Source organism: Pleurodeles waltl, chromosome 4_2 (assembly GCF_031143425.1).
Source record: "Pleurodeles waltl isolate 20211129_DDA chromosome 4_2, aPleWal1.hap1.20221129, whole genome shotgun sequence".
NCBI classification, from domain to species: domain Eukaryota; kingdom Metazoa; phylum Chordata; class Amphibia; order Caudata; family Salamandridae; genus Pleurodeles; species Pleurodeles waltl.
The window spans coordinates 995,330,464-995,351,740 of NC_090443.1; the positions used below are offsets into that span (position 1 = coordinate 995,330,464).

The 21,277-nt window shown below is 47.6% G+C and overlaps 1 protein-coding gene across 3 annotated transcripts in view; it reads left to right on the forward strand.

Annotated features, from left to right (window-relative positions):
- The first annotated feature begins 11,753 nt into the window (after nt 1–11,753).
- Nucleotides 11,754–21,277, forward strand: part of AKR1A1 (aldo-keto reductase family 1 member A1) — a 206,332-nt gene continuing 196,808 nt past the window's right edge. For 2 of the 3 annotated variants that reach the window (XM_069232844.1, XM_069232845.1), the window contains exon 1: nt 11,929–12,046. The gene's annotated coding sequence lies outside the window, so the exon portion shown is untranslated. Of the gene's footprint in view, nt 11,872–11,922; nt 12,047–21,277 lie in introns of those variants that run through there. The other variant, XM_069232846.1, reaches the window with a different exon arrangement.

The following is a 21,277-nucleotide window of genomic DNA, read 5'->3' on the forward strand; positions in this document are numbered from 1 at the left end:
GCTTTTCTCAAGGCTGCAGTGAGATAGGTTGCCGGCAAAAGTGGTATGCTTTGTCTCTAATGTTCACAGAAACATACACACTCTTACGTGGATATCCTTTCTTGGAACATCAGCTGTTTTATTATTAAAACACTACTTTGACCCATGTATGTTAAATGGAGATTCCAGCCAGATGACCACGACTGTATGCTGATTGCTGAGTGCTTTGCTGCAGCTGCTTATGTAGACTACAGGCCTCTTGCTCAGTATGAGGGATGATGCCTTCCCAGGGGAACCTGAAGGGCAGATTTAGAGCTTAATATGCTGTGCTCTAACATAGCCTAGGTAGGAACTATCCTTCTAAACCTTAGTGACAATATGATAGCGTTATTTTTATGTTTCACTTTCATTGTCACAATTTTAATCCTGTCATGCTTCATCGTCCTAGTTACTGCAATACATGCTTTATAATCTAAGATGCAGTTACTTTAATAAAACCTTATTGAACTATACCCTGCCTCTGATTGTCCTTGCATCTGTGAGACTAATGTAACTGAGAGAAACAGATGAGATCTGAGTGACCATGATTTCCCTGGGCAGTCATTTGTGTCATGTGCGAGGTTGCCCAATCATCCCTACCTTGGGTGGAGATGAGGCACTGCTAGTTAACCGGAACAAAATCTGGATTAGGCCGACAGGTGTCACCTGTAGTGGGTTCAGACTCAGGCCCCCACAGCGCAAGTGATTCTGCCGCCAAATCCAGTAGTCTCATTGGGATAATGAGAACCTATGCAACATGGTCTGCCTGAGTTTGAGAAATAGCGTGTTCCATGTCCAGGGTGCGAGGTAGGAGAAGGATATTCCTCCTGCTGTGCTTTTCTGGATTTTGGGAACAGCTGCAAGGGTGAGCTGGGAAGAACAAAGTTGTCTGTTGAGCACATAGAAGGCGAGGCGATGGTTGAGGTATGCCGGTCCTATGTTGAGTAGTGGCTTGTAGGTGTGGATCAGGAGTTTGTATGAGATGCGCTTGTTGAGTGCAAGCCAGTGTAGGTCTCTGAGGTGGGAGGAAATGTGGCTGTGTCGGGGATGCCCAGGATGAGTCTGGCTGCTGCATTCTGGATTTTTTGTAGTCTGGATTGTAATTTCTTGGTGATGCCGGTATAAAGTGCATTGCCGTAGTCCAGTTTGCTAGGGACGAGTGCGTGGGTTACTGTATTCCTCGTGTCAGAGGTGATACACTTGAAAATCTTTAGAAGGATTCGGAGGGTGTGGTTGCATGACGACGTGACGGCGTTGACTTGGCAGGTCATTTAGAGAGGAGTCCAGGACGTTGCCTAGATTGCATGTGTGGCCCGTGGGAGCAGAGGCGTTTCCCAGTGCAGTGGGCCACCAGGAGTTGTTTCAGGTGGAAGGGGTGGAGCCGATTAATAGGATCTCCGTTTTGTTCTAGTTGAGTTGAGGCAGCTGGCTTCCATCCAGGCGGCAACTGCTCTCATCCCGTTGTGGAAATTTCTCTTGGCCTTTACAGGTTCATCGGACTGGAAGAGTTTCAGTTGAGTATTGTCGGCGTAGGACACTCTGTTTAGCCCATGTTGTTTGATGATCTTGGCTAACGGGGCCATGTAGATGTTGAAAAGCATCTGACTGAGTGATGATCCTTGGGACACTCCGCAGCATGTGTCTTTGGGTTCTGACGTGAATGGCGGTAGTTTGACACTCTGTGTTCTTCCAGTGAGGAAGGACAAGATAAATACCAGTGCTTTATCTTGGATTCTGAAGTCGTAGAGTCTGGCGCAGATACTGTCGTGGGAGACAGTGTCAAATGCAGCGGAGAGGTCGAGGAGGATATGTGCAGCTGTGCCTCCGTGGTCCAGTATGGCACATATGTCGTCGGTGGCTGCTAGGAGTGCTGAGGTTGCTTCTGAATCTGGATTGGGATGGGTTTAGGATTTGGTGTGTCTCGAGGAATTCAGTGAGTTGCTAGTTGACGGCTTTTTCTGTTATTTTGACTGGAAAAGGGAGAAGAGGGATGGATCTGTAGTTTTTCAGCTCCCATGGGTTGGGGATGGGTTTCATGAGTAGTGGGTTGATCTCGTCGTGCTCCAGTCTGATGGGAAGGTGGCGGTCTCGAAGGATCGGCTGACAGTTCGGCAGAGCCCAGGTGCTCTTGCTGTACTGGCCATGTTGAAGATGTGATGAGGGCAAGGGTCCGAGGGTTCTTCCGAGTGGATGTAGTTCATGAGTCTCTGGGTGTCCTCTTTGGTGATGGAGTACCAGAAGTTCAGGATTTGGTGTGGTGCTGGGTCCGTGGCAGTGCTTGTAGGTGGTGCGGGTGGTTTTTGGTTCTTTAAGCCTTTGTAAATGTCCTGGATTGTTCGGTGGAAAAGGACGGCAAGGTCGTCGAATAGGTCTTGGGAAGAAGGGATGAATGAGGTGTCTGTCACGGGGTTCATGAACTCTTTGATGATGGTGAAGAGCTCTTTGCTGTTGTGAGCTCTGGTGCTAAAGAGTTCTTTTAGGTGGCTTGGATGTTCTGGTGGTGTGTAGTGACTGCGTTCTTGTAGGCTATGCTGTTCCTCCATTTCTGTTCCAGTCATCTGTAGGAGCGTTTCGACTCTTCTAGGTCTCAGCGAAACCATTTAGGTGTTTCGCTGTGTCAGTTTCCTGCTGGTTTCCCTAGAGGGGCTATGTTGTTGGTACATTCTGCTAACCAGTGGTGTAGATTGCGTGCGGCTTCATTCGTGTCCGCGTCATCCGGTTGGGGGGAGTGGCTGAGAGCGTTGGTGAGTTGTGCTTCTGTAACTTTGCCACAGCGTCTGCAGAGGGGGTGGGGGACATAATGGCATGCAGTGTTGTTCGTGAAAGTAAAGTGGATGCACTTGTGGTCGGTCCAATCATGTTCGGAGGTGTGAGAGATGGTGATGTTGTTCCCTGTTGAAAAGACAGGGTCGAGGATGTGTCCGGCTCTGTGGGTGGGGACGTTGACAAGTTGTTTGAGGCAGAGTGTTGCGAGGTTGTCCAAGAGGTTTGTGGTGTTGGAGTCATGATGTGTATCAAGGTGGAAGCTGAGGTCGCTGAGTAGCATGTAGTTGGAGGAGGTGAGAGCTTGAGGGGCGACGAAGTCAGTGATGTCTTCGCAGAATTGAGGTCGGGGTCCAGGCGGCCTGTAGATGAGTGAGCCACGGAGGGAGGAGTTGGAGTTGGTCTGAATCTGGAAGTGTAGGTGTTCATAGGTTTGCTGAGACTGTGATTCATTGGTGGTTGTAGGAGGAGGGTATTCTTGTATACTATTGCAATGCCTCCCCCAGGCCGGTTGGCTCTGTCCTTGTGGATGATTTCGTAGTTGTCCGGTATGGCCGTGGCGATGTCTGGGGCAGAGGTGGGGGTGATCCATGTCTCTGTGAAGAAGGCGACTTCCAGGGAGGTCCAGTCGAGGAGGTCCCAGATTTCTACTGGGTGCTTGACGAGAGAGTGTGTGTTGAGGAGTATGCACTGGAGGTGGTTGTCCGTGTTTAGTACAGATCGTGTGGTGGTCCTTGGAGGGTGCAGGAGCATGCGCAGCACAAAAAAGGTCCACGAGTTTTCCTCGGGTCGGCTAGGTGGCAGGCTGAGGACCTTCCTGGATTGAGGGCGCGTAGTGTGTTGGAGTTGAACTGGCGGATGGAGGATGGAGGGTCCATGGCGCTGGGCGCGGTCCAGACACAGACGGGCTTGCCTTTGGTGCACCTGCAGCGAAATCAGCGATGAGCAACTCACCTCATCTCTTGCTAAATCCCTCCCTCCGATGACACCAACACAGCAGGGCGTGATCTCAACGCACAGATCACCGAATGCATCGACACTCTAGCCCCTCTCTGGCTGACATCGGCCAAACGCGAACCTAAGCAGCTGGTTCACCACGAACTCCACGAATCAAAGCGTACCTGCAGACGTTTAGAGAAAAAATGGAGAAACAGCTAAACCAGGGAAGACCTTGCCTCCTTCAAAGCCGCAACCGCCACCCACCTCTGAAAAATCAAGAACACAAGGAAGGACGCACTCTGGGAGTGCATCAACTCCTCCACACACAACTCTAAGGAACTCTTCTCAGTCATCAATGACTTCACAGATCCCCCCTCCGAGCCCACCAGCATCCCCCAGTCACAGGACCGCTGCGACAAACTGGCCACCTTTTTCCACCGCAAGATGCAGGACATGTACGACAGCTTCCTCGCGGGAAATCCTGGAACCCGAACCTGTGACTGACCTACCCCACCCCCAAGAATCCACCCTGACTATCCACAGCTGATCCACGCTCACCACGGAGGAAACAGTCAGCATCATGAACAGCACCCACTACTGAGCCCCCATGGACCTCTGCCCACACCACATATACTTCAGTGCCAGCGCATCCATCTCCCCCGAGCTCTGGAACACAATCAACTCCTCCATCAACACTGGCACCTTCCCTGAGGACTGGAACCATGCTGAAATACTCCACCCTAACTATCTACAGCTGGTCCATGCTCACCACAAAGGAAACAGTCAGCATCATGAACAGCACCCACTACTGAGCCCCCACGGACCTCTGCCCACATCACATATACTTCAGAGCCAGCGCATCCATCTCCCCCGAGCTCTGGAACACAATCAACTGCTCCATCAACACTGGCACCTTCCCTGAGGACTAGAAACATGCCGAACTACTCCTTCTCCTCAAGAAACCTTCGGCCGACCCATCAGAAGTAAAGAATTTCCAGTCCATCTCGCTGCTACCCTACCCCGCCAAAGTACTGGAGAAAGCAATGAACGAACAACTACAGCATTTCATCGAGGACAACAAATCCCTGGACAGCTCCCAATCCGTCTTCCGCAGCAACCACAGCACTGAGACAGCCCTCCTGGCAGCCACCAACGACATCCCAATACTCCTTGACCGCGGCCACACCGCAGTCCTCATAATCCTCATTCTCTCAGCAGCCTTCGACACAGTCTCCCACAGCACTCTACTCACCAGACTCCACGACAGAGGAATTTGCGGAAGAGCCCTGGAATGGATCCACTCCTTCCTCTCCGGAAGGACGCAGAGTGTCAGACTCCCGCCCTATACATCCAGACCCACAGGAGTCAACTGTGGAGTCTTCCAAGAATCCTCACTAAGTCACACACTGTTCCACGTATACATGTCCCCTCTCGCAGCCATTGTCAGAAGCCACGGCAAGAACATTGTGTCATATGCCGTTGACATACAACTCATCATTTCCCTCACCGAAGACCCGGACACGGCCAAAAGGAATTTCCACTCAGGAATGAAAGTGGTTGCCACCTGGATGAGAGAAAGCTGCCTCAAGCTCAACTCAGACAAGACTGAGCCCATCATCTTCAGAAACACAACCTCAGCTTGGGACAACTCCTAGTGGCTCACATCCCTCAGCGCCCCCTTGCACCGACTGAGCATGCCCACAACCTAGTATTCATCCTCTACTCCTCCCTATCCATGACCCGCCAGGTAAACTCAGTCGCCACCTCCTGCTGGCACACACTCCGCAAACTTTGGAAGATCTTCAGATGGATCCCAGCAGACTGTCGCAGGACAGTCACCCACGCCTTAGTCACAAGCAATGCCCTGTAAGCCGGCACCCCGACTAGAAACATAAAAAAACTACAACTCATCCAGAATGCCGCCGCTGCCAAACTCATTCCGGACCTCCCATGCCAAGAACACATCTCCAAACAACTGAGGACCCTCCACTGGCTCCCGGTCAAGAAACAAATTACCTTCAAGCTACTCACCCACACGTACAAGGCCATAAACAACGGAGGACCAGCCTACCTGAACCACCACGTCTCCTTCCACCCCCCGCCAGTTCCCTCTGGTCTGCCCAGATGGACCTGGCCACCATCCCTCGCATCCGCAAACCACCACCGGAGGACGATCCTTCACCTACATTGCAGCAAAGAGCTGGAACAACCTTCCCCTGCATCTCAGACAAAGCCTGTTGCTTACCATCTTCAGGAAGAACCTCAAGACGTGGCTCTTTGGATGAGGCCCTTCCACACCCCCCAGCACCTTGAGACCCTCACAGGTAAGTAGCCACGCTCTACAAAAACTGACTGATTGATTGAGAGCGTGGCTGTGCAGCGTCCACTATTAAGAAGGGGAGGGAGGCAGGAGTCCAGTCAGATGGAAGGTTAGGAAAAGTGCTTTGCAGGGAGGTTGGCCTCAGGGGAAACACGGAGTGAAGGGGGAAGAGAATGAGACAAGAAGGAAAGAGATATCAAATGGAATAAAAAGACAGAAAAATACACAGAAATAACAAACAGAAGTAAACGCAGGAGTAAAAATAGACACAAATACTTACATATAGATGGCCACCAGGGATGAGGCACAGGTGGGAGCCTGTGGGTGGAGGGGGGCCTCGAACAGAGAGTCAGACAGGCTCTCTGTTCGCTCGAGGCAGAAGCAACAGGTGGATCTGCACAGAGGAGGGCAACAGACGCTGACCAGGAGGTCAGAAGAGTCCAGTTGCAAATGGGGGCTCGTAGCCCAATAGGGGGTCACAGGGATTTAGGACCACAGTTACATATGGGGCAGATAACTGAACTCACAGCTGGGCCCAATCTAGCAAATTCCATCAAGTGAGTGAGTGGTCCAACAGTGGATCATCATCAGACTTGCCATGTCCTTGCTCTCTTCTGCCTTCTTTTGCCATCATCTGCCATCCTCTTCGGTTCTGGCTTGTGTGGGTGGAAGCAGTAGCAGCAAGACCAGGGGGAGGAGGTAAGTGGATAGTGGTTTAGGTCAGTGGTTGCTGTTGTGCTGGTTTTCTGGTTCTGCTGGGCCCATCATTAGTGCTATTGCTATCACCTGACATTTCCATCAACATTCCTATTGGGGATATTCTTACTGGGGACACAGCCCTTTTGTTGCATTGTTTTATCCCTTTTTTGCCTTTGTACGTACAGATGTTTGAACTCCCCCTTGTTATTTGTAGCTTTTTGGCTCTTCAGCGCTGGACCATTCACTGACTTATGCACTTTTTTTCTTTGCACCATTTGGAGTCATGTTGGGCTTTGAACGACTGTCATACTCCTGGTTTTTAATTGAGTCTTACAACATTCTTCCTGCTTTTGACAATATATATGAGAGGCAAAAGGAAAGCCACGGGGAGTGCTTCTCTAAGCCTTCTCTCTCCTAAGACCACATCTATTGACAGGGTGTTGCAGAGAGTGATGGGAGCGATCTGCACAGAAAAAGAACTTACTGAGTGGAGGTTGTCCTTGGGCTCTGGACGCTCAATCAATCAATCAGGAATTTGTAAAGCGCATTACTCACCCGTGAGGAGGAGAGAGGGGAGAAGGGGGGGTGCTGCTACTGCTCGAACAGCCAGGTCTTGAGAAGTTTCCTGAAGGTAAGGAAGGTCACGTGTTTTGGTGCCAGATGTGAGTTAATCTTTTCCTTCCAACTGTAATATGTCTACAGCTGATAATCTGGGTGCACCTCCGGATCTTCCATCTCTAATTTACCTCAAGCCTCTTGTGTTATTGAGGTGTCCCCTGAGGATGGTCCTCATCTATCGGCGGCTGCTAAGCAGCCTAGGCGGCAGGCTCGGAGTCCCCAGTAGAGATCTATTAACAAGGGGGAACCCTGTTCTATTCTAAGTTCCAAGACCACCTCAAAGCATTCTAAAAGCCCTTCTGAAGTCGATGGGTCAGCCACTGTTCCCTTTTGGATTGCTCCACTTAAAGGAGGATTATATCTCAGAGTGTAAAAACGTACTTCCTGCTGAACTCTCCCCCTATTCTTGACTGACTGCAGGCGATTGAACAAAGGCTTACGGGTTTTGTGCTAGAACAGTTTCATATTTCCCTGGCCTTCAACACCGCCCCTAGGGCTAGCCAGCAGGCCTGTCTGTAAACTTTCTTAGCCCCTATGGTTCTTTCCATACCAGATGGTGCGAAAATGAATAGCCCCCTATCTGTCCCTTTCTCCACACATGGTACACAGCCCACAGCTCCGTCACTACCCTCTAGCTCAGGCGGGAATTTGGGCTGTCAAGAGTCCACCATAGGCAGGAAGGGTAATAAGGGCAGTGCACCTAGGCCCCAACCACCCCTAGCAGAAGCCCATGCTCAAATCCTGAAACTCCATGGCCACTAACCAGTCACCTGGACCCAGGGCATATAGAGGTTGGGCCACAGTGAGCTTCTTGAGCTAGTCCGTTTTAAGGAAAAAGTTTAGGGGGGGAAGTCTAGAATAGGATGAAGTCTTCCTTCCTTCTCTGCCACCAGAAATTAGCAGGTATGCCAGACATTCCCGACCTCTGATGCCAGTACCCTCTTTATGGCAACCTTCTCCAAGACAGCGTAAACTTGTCAGAGAATGGACAGGGAGACAAAGAGGGACAAGATGTTGGCACGATGAACCATCCTGCAAGGATGGTTGGGGTAGAACTGTTTCCTACCCCAATTACATTTCTAAGAACTGCTTTCAGAACACTATCGGAGGAACTTGACACCAGCCTTTATTCACCCTAGACCACTTGGAGACAGGGCAGGGGAAGGACATAAATTTCCGGAATCAGATGTGGGGGTAGTCTAGAAGTTCTCCAACTTCAAAGGATGGCGCCAGGTATAAATAATGGACCCCTTGAGCCACTCTTCAGTAAACTCCTTTAGTATTCACTGTCATGTGACCAGGACACAGGCTAAACTCATCAAATGGTTAGGGCAAGAAAATGCCAACTACCTAAATGTGGCATTTTCAGAATTGTGACTTAAAATAGAACCTTACCATTAAAGAGGATTTTAAATTACAATTCATTTGAGATTGCCTATGACTTTTCTACCTGTTCCCAATCAAATGTTAACAAATATTAAATGTAAGAAGGGAACCCAATGTATTCCTACAGGAGAGGTAGGCATCATAGCAGTGAAAATCAAAGTTAGGAGTTTTTCACTACCAGGACATGTAAAATTTAAAATCACGTGCCCCACCTTTTAAATGCAATGCATCCTATGGACTATTTAGGGCTTACTTTAGGGGTGAAATATATATTAAAAAGAAATGTTAGGCCTGGCAACAGGTGTATTTTGCTAGGTCGAATTGGCAGTGTAAAACTGCACTACAAAACGCAATGGCAGGCCGGAGACATGTTTCAAAGTGCCAATTTAGTGAGTGGTATAACGAGTGCTGCAAGTTCACTAGAAGAATTTATTTTACGTCCCTGAGTACATACAGTGCCATATATGAAGGACATATAAGTAGATTAAATGGGCCAATCAGATCTAGGCCAATCTTACCATGTTTTAAGGAGAAAGCACATACAAGTTAGCACCGGCTAGCCATGCTAAAGTGCAGAGTCCTAATGCCAACGAAAACTAAATTCGGAGAACAGGAGGGGTCAGTCCTGGGTTGAACCAGCTGCGAAGCACAAGTCTAACACTCCAAAACAGTGTCTACCTGTTGTAGTCAGCATCCCCTGTTTGGAACAGACAGTGACCCCTGGTTGGCATAGTCACCGCTCCTTGACCCCCCTGGATGGAGCAGTCACTGTCCTGTAGTTGGAGCAGTCACTGCCCCGCCAATTACTGTAGTTAGTGACTCCCTGGTTGGAACAGACAACCAACCAGGACAGTCCCCCCTCATTGTGACAGCCATTGTATCCTAGTTGGAGCATACAGTGCCCTTGGTTAGAAGTAAAGCCTCCTGGTTGGAGCAGTCAATGTCTCTGAGTGGATGTAGTGCCTCCTGCTTGTGGTAGCTGGTGCCCCGTGGTGGGAGTAGTCAACCCCGCCCAACCCCCTGATGTTGGAGCAATCACTGTCCTCCTGGTCAGAGCAGTCAGTGGCTCCATAAACGGAGCAGTCTGTTCCCCCTTGTTGGAGCAGTCAGTGCACTCCTGAGCAGTCAGTGCCTCCTGGTTGGAGTACAGCCTCGTAGTTGGAGTAGCGGTGCCCCTGATTGGAGCAGTTAGGGCCCTTTGGTTGGAGCAGTCAGTGCCTCAGGCTGGAGCAGACAGCTCCCCCTGTTTGGATCAGTTAGTGGCCCCTGGTTGCAGCAGTCAATGTCTCCTAGTTGGAGCGGTCAGTGGCCCTTGGTTGCAGCAGACAAACAAGTCACTTACCTTGAGTAACACATTATATGGTAGAGACACTATCCAGTTGCAGATTTCTCACCTTAGAACATAGACCCTAAAAATATCTGTCTTTTTACATTGATTGCACCAAAGATCATCAGGTGGACAATAAGCTCTTTATTGGGTTTTCCAGAGCAAAGAAGGGTAAGGCTGTCCAAAAGCACACCATCTCCAGATGAACTGTGTTTTGTATCAAAACCTGCCATGCGCTTGTAAAAAAACACATCCACCTGAAGGGCTTCGTGCCCATTCCAACACGACCAAAGCTACCACTACTGCGTTAGTGTCTCTGTACACGTTTACCAAACACTACTACCTTGATAGCCAGGTTCGGCATGACATTTTGCCAGTTCGGTCCTCCAAGAATTTTTGGTCTAGCCAGGCTGAAGACTCTCCTCCAGGGAAGTTTTGCTGGGTTATCTATTCTAAGGTGAGGAATCTGCGGTGAAGTCTCTGTCAGATGAACAAGTTGCATACCTTCTGTAGTGGCCATATCTGGTAGAGGCTCTGTCTAACTGCAGATTCCTCACCAACCCTCCAATCCTAGCTGCTTTGCAACCTGGGCTCTTCCCTAAAAGATCCGCTATATTATGCATTTTAACACACGTGCATTGGTTTAAAGTGGCTTGTGTTTTTGGTGAGGAAACAGTAATGAGAAAAAAAAAAACTTCTGACGTCACTTGCGATGCAGATCTGACTGAAGTTACCCACCAGCTCACAGAGGTACTTCTCCGAATCCAGTGTGACGCTGTGAGAATGTTCTAAGGTGAGAAATCTGCAGTTCGGTGTCTCTGAGATAGTGGCCCCTGGTTGGAACAATCAGTGCCTCCTCCTGGAGCAGACAGAGCACCCTGATTGGAGCACACAGTGCCCGATTGGTGGAGCAGTGAGTGCCTGAGGTGTGGAGCACTCAGTGCCTTCTGGGTGGACCAGTCAGTGCCTCTACGTGGAAGTAGTGCCTCCTGCTTGGAGTAGCCGGTGCTTCCTGGCTGAAGCATTTTAATTCCCCCTGGTTGGAGCAGTCAGTGCCCTCTACTTGAAGGGCTCTGGGACTTGGATTAAAGTATAGCCGCCTAGATGGAGCAATCAGTGCCTCCTGGCTGAAGCAGTCCGTGCCTCCTGGCTGGATAGAGCCTCCTGGTTGAAAGAAGAGCCTCCTAGTGGTAGCAGTCAGTGCCTCCTGGATGGAAGTAGAGCCTCCTGGTTGGAAGAAGAGCCTCCTAGTGGTAGCAGTCAGTGCCTCCTGGATGGAAGTAGAGCCTCCTGGTTGGAAGAAGAGCCTCCTAGTGGTAGCAGTCAGTGCCTCCTGGATGGAAGTAGAGCCTCCTGGTTGGAAGAAGAGCCTCCTAGTGGTAGCAGCCAGTGCCTCCTGGTTGGAAGTAGAGCCTCCTGGCTGAAGCAGTCATTGCCTGTTGGTTGGAAGTACAGACTCCTTGTTGAAGCAGTCAGTGCCTCCTGGATGGAACTAGAGCCTCCTGGTTGGAAGAAGAGCCTCCTAGTGGTAGCAGTCAGTGCCTCCTGGATGGAAGTAGAGCCTCCTGGTTGGAAGAAGAGCCTCCTAGTGGTAGCAGCCAGTGCCTCCTGGTTGGAAGTAGAGCCTCCTGGCTGAAGCAGTCATTGCCTGTTGGTTGGAAGTACAGACTCCTTGTTGAAGCAGTCAGTGCCTCCTGGATGGAACTAGAGCCTCCTGGTTGGAAGAAGAGCCTCCTAGTGGTAGCAGTCAGTGCCTCCTGGTTGGAAGTACAGGCTTCTGTTTGGAGTGTAGCACTGTGCCGTGGTAGCGCTTACTACCCCGGTGTGTAGCCGGGGCCCTCTGCTTTGAAGAGGTCGGCGCTCTTCGTCCTTGCTGCAGAACGAAGCAAAACCCGGAAACGGAAATTCCGAGGCAGCAAAACTTGTCTCCTCTGCAGAGACTAGAGTCCAGCCAGCCAGGGGTACGCGGAACGTGGGTGAGTCCAGGGGCTAAGCTATCCCCCCGGGACGGGCCCTCCGGAGCCGGGGAGGGGCAGAGGGTTCAATGGGAGGGGTCGTAGACTGCTTCTCTGCCACCCCAGAGAAGTGGCACCGCCTGGCACCGACCTCTGCGGGAGGGAGTACAGATGCAGGAGGGAAACGGCAAGCTTCCCAACTCTGCCATGGTGTTTATTGCTTTTCCAAGTGTAGTAGTACTTTTATTATGTAAAAAAAAAATCCTGCTTCAAATCTCTCAGCAGTCTCCAAATGTTGCCAGGCAGCAATCGGAAGCGCCCTGGCGTGGAGGGCAGAGAATCACTGCAGCAGGGAGGAGGGCGTCATGCACCGAGGGGCGGAGTGAGGGTGGAGCCGGGGCCGCAGGGTGGATAGAGTGGGGTGGTGAGAGCAGGAAGGAGTTAATGCCCATGATGGGATCCAAAGAAACAGCGCCAGAACCCTTGTTCTTGTAGTTGCATAATTTATTTTTCCCAGGATGCACCTCACCTCCTTGTTCGTGATGCATACCAGTGGCGCCCTAGCAGCAGGATATACTATAAACGTCATTTGCAAAAACAGCACTTATTATACACATATGTTTTGATTGCCGCTAGTTTCATATTTTCTACTTTATAGCACTTATTCAAAAATATTTCTAGGCGCTCGGTGTTTAAAACTTGAGGTCTTATAATTTGTATGATAGTTAACAGTTTGCAGAGTTGCTTTCTTTTAAGTTTTATTTTTTGTTGTGAACAGTACCTTTTACTTCGGGATTGGTAGTGGGGAGTTTCAGGCTGTGAGCTCATAATTTGCAGCTTGAAAAATGCTAGCAAGTCTGGACAGGAAGGTGTAGCACATTAACTGCTGCTGCTTGGATCCTGGCTCATTGTAAGGCGGGTGACTTTCAGCCAGATCTGAGTTTTAATTTAAGAGGGCTATGCATTCTAGGACTTGAAGGCTCATACATATGGTTGTTAGGTACAATACTAAAATCCGACACGGCGTGGATCCGAAGATCGGACCAGAGTATTTTGAACCCTGCGCAACAAGGGTTTGGAATTTCGAACTGTACAGCATTTACCTCATCTGGTAATTGCCGGGTGCGATAAATGCTGCATACATCACCCATTAAATTTCGGCAGGAGAAACCTACCTGTATTTAGCGGGAAAAGAGAACAGTTAGTATGGTCATATGCATATTTTGATGCAGTAGGCACCAAAATCAACATTTCAATCACTGAAAACGCAAAAGCTGCACAGTTGATCGAATTCTATAAATTCCGAGTCATATTTTATTAGGTGGAATAATTAGCACCTACCCCTCGGGGGACTTGCAATCAAGGCATTAGTGTTGTCAGTTTAAAAGTTAAGGCTGACTGAAAGTGATATGGTTCTGATTTGGAGCAGACTTCTGAAGAATCATAGTTCTGAACATGAATGTGCTCTGATTGTGTTATGTCTTTAGTTCACCAAGAGCACTGAAGCTGGTAAGGCTTGACTGTTCAAGGTTCTCTCTGATTGTGTCAGCAAATGTGCTGGGACTTTGATTGAGGAGGCTGGTGATCTTTCAAAATGATGGAGCGTAATAGTTGAGCCACATTTCAGTCCACCAGTAAAGCGCACAAGCTTGACTTTTTATATGCGGATTGGGGAAGAGGAGGTAGTTGGGGGACAGGTCTTCGACTGATAATTCTTTTCAATTGAGTCACATATCGCATTTAAACGTACGATCTTATATACATTTGCTAAACACTATGGCCCATATTAATACTTTTTTAGCGCCGCTTTTTGACGCAAAAGCGGCACTAACTTACAAAATACAAGTATATTTTGTAAGTTTGCGCCACTTTTGCGTCAAAAAATGACGAAAATGCGGCGCTAAAAAAGTATAAATATGGGCCCCAGTTTTGTAAGTTAGTGCCGCTTTTGCGTCAAAAAATGGTGCAAATGCTGCGCTAAAAAGTATAAATATGGCCCTATATGCTCTGAAATGAAGTACTTCATTGGTGTTCCAAGTCAATGAGGCCTGATAACTCGATACTGAGTGGAACAGTGGTGAAGGAGTATTTTATGTACAAATTGCATTGCACCTTGATATGCTCCTGCTAGAAAGTCTGGAACGCTCTCCGATTCCTTTTTTGTGTTAAGGGGGATTGGAGATGGAGTTATTTTTTGTAGTAGGATAGTGGAAGGGATGATAGGTGATCCTTTTCCTTCATGTGATTATCTCAATTTTAGATTGAGTTGTTTTTGTTTAATCTCAGTGCTCTTCTGCTTGGAGGCATTGGCCAACCACAACACTTGAGTTAACAAGCAGATGCAAAGCCAATAGGTTTTGCCTTTGGAACCTGTTGGCTTTGACAACACTTGCAAATGCTGCACATCTTTGACAAGAAAAAAAGAAAAAGTGTGTAATGACGGGTGCATAGTGTGTATGAGCCATGATGCTACTGACATACACATCATTCAGTGAGTGTGTGCATGTGTTACCCCTTATGAACATGTCTAAAGAATGACGTGGGTACTATTTTAAAAAATAACTTTTTTATTTATCTGTCCAAGATGGAGGGCCCCACTTGGTGCTGAAAAAAAAAATGGAATTGCTCTAAAGCACATTAGCGCATGTGGAGAAACTGCCAACAAATTGAAACTGCCAGGCCCTCTAAGAAATATCAAAATGTTATGTTATAGGTTTTATAGAACACGTAGCTGCCCCACCTAGCGCTAATCCCAAAAAAACAAAACCTGCTACAGTAGTGGCCAGGGAACAGAGTGTCCAAACAGAGAGTTCATGAAGAGAAGAGCCAGGTCTTCAGAATTTGCCTAAAAGACAAGTGATTCTGGACATTCTTGATAGCCAGGGGAGGAGTATTCCAGAGAGCCTGAGCTTTTGCACGAACTGAGCGACCACCCGCCCTTAGAGCCATATGTACGAGCACTTTTTCCCATAGACACATAATGGGTAAAAACCTTTGCTACATCTGGCCCTTACTCTCTTAACACATGGGACAATGGCCAGCTTAAAGTTGGCTGAGCGGGTTGGTTCGGGGATATCAAGCTAGATAGAATGGGAGGCCCCTTGGGAAATAACATTTTATGGGGAGTGCACAAGGTCATGAACTGTACATGCTTCTTCACAGGGAGCCAGCGTAGTTTGCGAAGGCGGCCAGAAGCCAGGCAGCATTTTGGCAGAGAAAACAGCAGCCTGGCTGCAGCGTTTTGAACCTGCTGGAGTCTACAGATTACTGACTTGTTAGATCCTAGATATAAGACAACGGTTCCCAATCTGTGCGCCATCAAAAATAGCCAGGGGACCGCGAAGAAATGCACACAATAATATTGAGCGTGTCTCCAACATGTTGTTTGATATGCTGTGGGTGCATCGCAGCAGCACCCGACCTGCTGTGAAGAAGTGGTAGCAGTGAGAGACTGCAATTCTGTTCTTGATCTGGATGGCGGTGAGTGAGGAAAAACACTGACTGAAATTCAGCAAAGCAGCAGCAACTGTTTCACAACATGCCCGGGTGTGTACAAGGGAAAAGAACAGGTGCTAACCAACACCGTGTCAAGGGAAACCTCTATTTTCTGGTCGCTTGAACATGTAATGCTCTCTGCTTTCTGTCGACCTTAAGAAAAGTTGTGATTTTTTAAAGCGACATGCCTTTCTTCTGTATTTGCTTGTAAATCAGAGAAGATTGTTAGATTAATTATTTACAAATTACGTGCTGGAATTTGCATGTACCAATACAATGGGCAACCTGTAAACACCACAAAGAGACTTTATTCATTCCTGCTGTACAGCTACCGGTATATTTCCCCTCGTGAAGCCCCAAAGGGAAAGCATTAATCACAATGATTATTTTTTGTGGTAGGATAGTGGAAGGGGTGATAGGTGGTCTTTTTCCTTCATGTGATTAACTCAATTTTAGATTGAGTTGTTTTTTTACATCCCAGTGCTCTTCTGCTTGGAGGCATTGGCCAATAACACTAGAGTTAACAAGCAGATGCAAAGCCAATAGGTTTCGCCTTTGGAACCTGTTGGCTTTGACAACACTTGCAAATGCTGCACATTGTGTGTATGCGCCATGGTGCTACTGACATACACATCATTCAGTGATGCCTCTTCACAGGGAGCCAGCGTAGTTTGCGAAGGCAGCCAGAAGCCAGGCAGGATTTTGGCAGAGAAAACAGCAGCCTGGCTGCAGCGGTTTGAAGCTGCTGGAGTCTACAGATTACTGACTTGTTAGATCCTAGATATAAGACAGCAGTTCCTAATCATCCAGAGTGATTTTCAACTTGGGACTGACCAGCATTAAATATGGACAATGAAACCATGAATATAGGCTGGCATTATGCTTAGAGTGCATTGCAACCGCGTAGACTATAAACGGGATAGCTATTCAGAAAATATATGATTCAAGACAATTACAGACAGAAACAGTGTAAGAGAATAACAGCACCACAAGTAAAATGCATTTTGCCTGCAGGGCTGCTGCTGCTTTTGCCTGCACTCCAAAAGTTAGGGTGCTGGCCGCCCATACGCCAAGGTTTTTGACAGCAGGCTTGGGTTGAGGGGGAGGTCCAAGAGAGCATGGCGACCAATGGTCGTCCCAGAAATGGGGGTCTTTTCCTAATACAATAATTTCAGGTTTACTCATGTTCAATCGTAGGCAAATGGCGTCCATCCACTCCGCGACAGCAAGCATACCCTTATGAAAATTGGACAGATCTGGCTTGGGATTATCAGAAAAAGAGAGCAAAAGCTGGGTGCCACCTGCATAAGACACCAGCGCAAGCCCCAAGGATTTCACAACCTGGGCCAGAGGTTGGATGTAGATATTAAACAAGGTTCGGGCTCAAGGAGGAGCCCTGAGGAATGGTGTGGTGCAGAGTACGCAATTGCGAACTATAAGGGGGGAAATGAGCTGAAAGATCTCTCTGAGAGAAAAGAGGTGAACTAGGACAGTGCAGATCTGCCTATGCCAATGTCCCGTAAGCGCTGGAGCAAAATTTATGGGACACCATATAAAATGCAGCACTTAGGTCAAGCAGAATCAAAGCAGCAGGCCTGCCTTCATCTAAAGTTTGGCATAGATGCTCTGTAACTGCAAAACACCCTAAAAGGGGTATGTGCTGTGCAGTGGAGGAGCAGGTGGAGAGAAGCAACATAGAATGGGCGAGGGGTGAGATTAAGTAATACAAATAAAGCTCAGTGGGGGTTAAAGGAGGAGATAGGCACTACACAAGGGATGCTTCTGGCGCAGCTGTACAGCATTGATAAAAAAAAAAATGCTGTTTGCTGATGCTGTGCAGTATTAACAAGAAAAAAAAAAAGAAAATGTGTCATGAAGCAGTGCTTGCATGGCATGTATGCCTCACAGTGCTACTTGTATCCACTTCATTCAATGAGTGCACCCATGCGTCACCACCCATGAGCACACATACTGTATGAGAGGCATGCCATTTTATTTCCTTTTTTACTTATGTGTCCAAGATAGAAAATGCCACTTCACCTAGTTAAAAAAAAGTACATTTTGGGAAAGTGCATTTTAGCAAGTGGAGTGGCCTGGCAGCATGTGGAAGCTGCTATGCCCTCGACAAACACAAAATACTACAACACCCCACAAAGGTTGGGCACGCACATGGAGGAGCCGGTAGGGGAAAGCAAAACAGAGTGGACTTAGGGGTGGGATGAAATGTTAAAAATAAAGCCAGGTTTAGGGATGAAGAAGGAGAAAAGTTTCACACGAAAGAGAGAGATATATATTGAGCATGGAGGAGAGGTTGACATGGGGAAACAACACACAAGAGAAAGCAGCATGAGGTTCAGAACAACACAGTTTGCAGGGTGGGTATTTGGTGGAGGCAAAGCACTCAAGGAAGAGGCATGGAAAACACATGTAGTCTTGTGGAGTGTTTAATGAACAAGTAAAAAGAAGTTCCCTAAAAGTGAGCAGTGGAAGGTTACAAGTCAGCCAGTTAAAAGGATGGTAAAGAGGTTATGTTCTATGAGGGAACAAACACAAAAATAGGAAGGAAAGCCGTTGACTGAAAGGTAAGGTAATATGAGTGACAATAAAGCCAACCAATCAAAACAGTGGGCGGGTCGTAAGCACACTATAACTTCTTGTTATAGCCAACAAAATGTTTTTTGCAGCCATACAGCTAAAAGCTTTCTGGTTGGGGAGACTTATACATTGATGGATTTACCAGATCTAAAGTGTTTTGTGTGTCATTACCTTATTTATAGCTGTTGAAGTTGAGGGAGGAGCTGAGGTCTAAGTCTGGAGTTAGTTTTGAAGAAGAGTGGGCCAATGATAGAATTTTGAGGGACACCAGTTAAGGAGGGAATAGTGCTGTGGACAAAGGAGGAAATGATATATAAAGGCTGTTAAAAACAGTAAGACCCTCAGGCCACGAGAAGGAGCATGAATAAGGTACCGTAGTAAAGTCATAGGGCCTGATTACAACTTTGGAGGAGGTGTATATTCGTCCCAAAAGTGACGGTAAAGTAACGGATATACCACCAGCCGTGTTACGAGTTCCATAGGATATAATGGACTCGTAATACGGCTGGTGGTTTATCCGTCACTTTACCGTCACTTTTGGGACGGATTAACACCTCCTCCAAAGTTGTAATCAGGCCCATAGACTCTACTGCTGCAAGAACAGCGTTAGCCTTGAAAGGGGTGAATAGCAAGGATAAGTTGCCGCAGTGCTCCTCCAGTCACTGAAACAATAGAGGGATTGTCCTGGTAATCCCAGTAGAAAGGAGGGCCATAACCTTTTATATCTGGAGCTCTATTGTAGACACTCTTATCTGTACCTCAAATGCAGAATTCATCTAACCTGGGCCTCACCTACAGAGAATGACTTAAATAACCTCCATTGAAGACGCAATACTTTCTAGGTTTCACGTGAGACTTCATCTAAACCCTGCCTCAGCTTCAGTGCCTCCACTGGACATAAAGGGCACTCATAATCCTTTCTGGGCCTCCATTGCAGATTCAATCCAATCTGGGCTTCCACTGCAAACACAATTCTATTTGGCCCTTTGCTGCAGATGTAGTTCTCATTGGGCCTCCATGGATGACTCACTCCTAACTGGGCCTTCACTAGATAGATGTCCCTTCCCTGGGCCAACAATGCAGACACAAGCCTAACTGGGCCTCTTATGCAGACGTAATCCCACTGCGGCTCCATTATTAAACCTATAGGAGCCTTCACTAGAGGGATGTTTCAAACTGGCCCTTCCCTTCAGATATATGTTAAGCTGCGTTCCTTGGAGGCATAATCCGACCTGGGCCTCCACAAGAGATAAGATCATAAATGAGCCTCCAATGGAACCATTATCATAACTAGGCCTCCACCACTACCTTAGACGAGATTATATCTTTGGCTCCTTTGCAGATGAACCCAATCAAGCAGCCAATAATAAACCCATTCTTAACTGGCATTCCATTGCTGATATAATAGTGACTGGCCTCTCCTGCAGACATGATCCTACCTGGGCCTCCTTTTCAGACACATTCTTACCTGGATCTCTACTACGCCTCTGTTAATGGGTCTCCATGGAAAACGTGAAGCATAGGAGCACAGCATACCACAGGCTCGAAGCACAGTTCATACACCCCTTACCCTGTTCTGACATGATTTTCCCTTTAATGCAGCAGGTGATGGGAGCAGCAGGGATACTGGGAGAAGTGGTCTGTGGAGTTGTTTATTCAGATGTGTGATGTGAGACCTTGGGAGCCCCATCCAAGGATCCAAAGATCTGTATCAGGTGACATTGTAACAAAGGGGAATGGAAGCCAACCTTGTGAAAAAATCATGGTTGGTGTACTTATGGCTTGAAAACTGTGCAAATATCCTTGCCACCCTTCCTTATAAAAGTGTGTATAGTTACTGAACGTGGTAGAGGCTGTGGAGTACCAAGAATATTCTGTCTACATGGACCAAACAAGAGCTGTTTTTCCTGGTGAAGTGGACATGCCTTCCAGACTGGGAAAGCCTACTTACCAATTCACCTCCATGGATTGTGGGGTCCTCTGCCTGCTGTGGGGACATTCCTGCTTGTTCTGGGGTCCCCAGTGCAAATACACCAAAAGCTTGTTTCATAAACTAGAACAGAAGAACTATTGAGATCTACAAAGAAGACCTCTTTTAAGCTAAAACTTTGGCTTCTCTAAACACAGCGCCTACCTCATATATGAAGAATGTGAGAGACCGTGTTATCCACATGCCAAATGTGGTGCTCTGTTTAGGAACACGGCAACCAGCAGAATTTACTAATGAGAACAGCGATTTTTGTATTCTGTAACAATTGTAAGGGGAGGTTCAGGCTCAGAAAAACTATTTAATGACGATTCAGACCAAATCAACCCAAGGATGTGATCTTTCACTATGACCTCTGGTCAACACCATCTGAGACCCTTGTGATTTGTTGAGTCTTATTTGACCAAGCCTGCCATTTGCAACTGCTAAAGAGGTTTGTGCTTTGTGACCACATTGAGAAGACCATGCCTGTGGTAGACATTCGCTGTAGATGGTGACCTTGTAGCCAGCATCATCAGTCGATAACCATGTCTGCTCACTTTGAGATTTTGCTAATCTCTTTTCATTGTCACCAGGATAACAGCAACACAACGCCATGAGAATCGTCAAGTCAAGGCACCAATGTTTATCAGCACCACATCCCGAAGGTATCTAGGCACCCGAGCCACAATAGACAATGAACTGAGAAGATTATTTTGGGGTCTAGAGAGGTGAATTTTCAAACTACCTTTGAAATACGGCTCAAAATACAATGCTCAAGTGGCTGATCATTGCTCCATTTAACTACCAATAACAGATGATCTCCAAATAGGACTGGTGAGTCTTTAGAACCTCTATCTGCATTTTGCACAATAATCTTAGCATTCTGTTAAGAAAGTAGAGCCTAAAGTTGCAATGAACCTGGGCCAATAAAATAGATGTGGATGTAAAAGTCAGTTCTCAAAATTTGATGTGATCGGCAAACACGGGTGAATGGAGTCTCTGTGAGGTTGGACTAATCTGGTTACGGAGGCTGATGCCTGCCACAAACCTAGCCACATAGTTTTGAATTCTCTGTAGGTGTCACAAGCCCTTGATAACAAAACCCTGCACAAGTAAATCTATGATGATAGTTCAAATGTGAGTTAACCTTTGTTGAGCTATTGACTCATTTAGCCATGAAAGAACACAAGGGC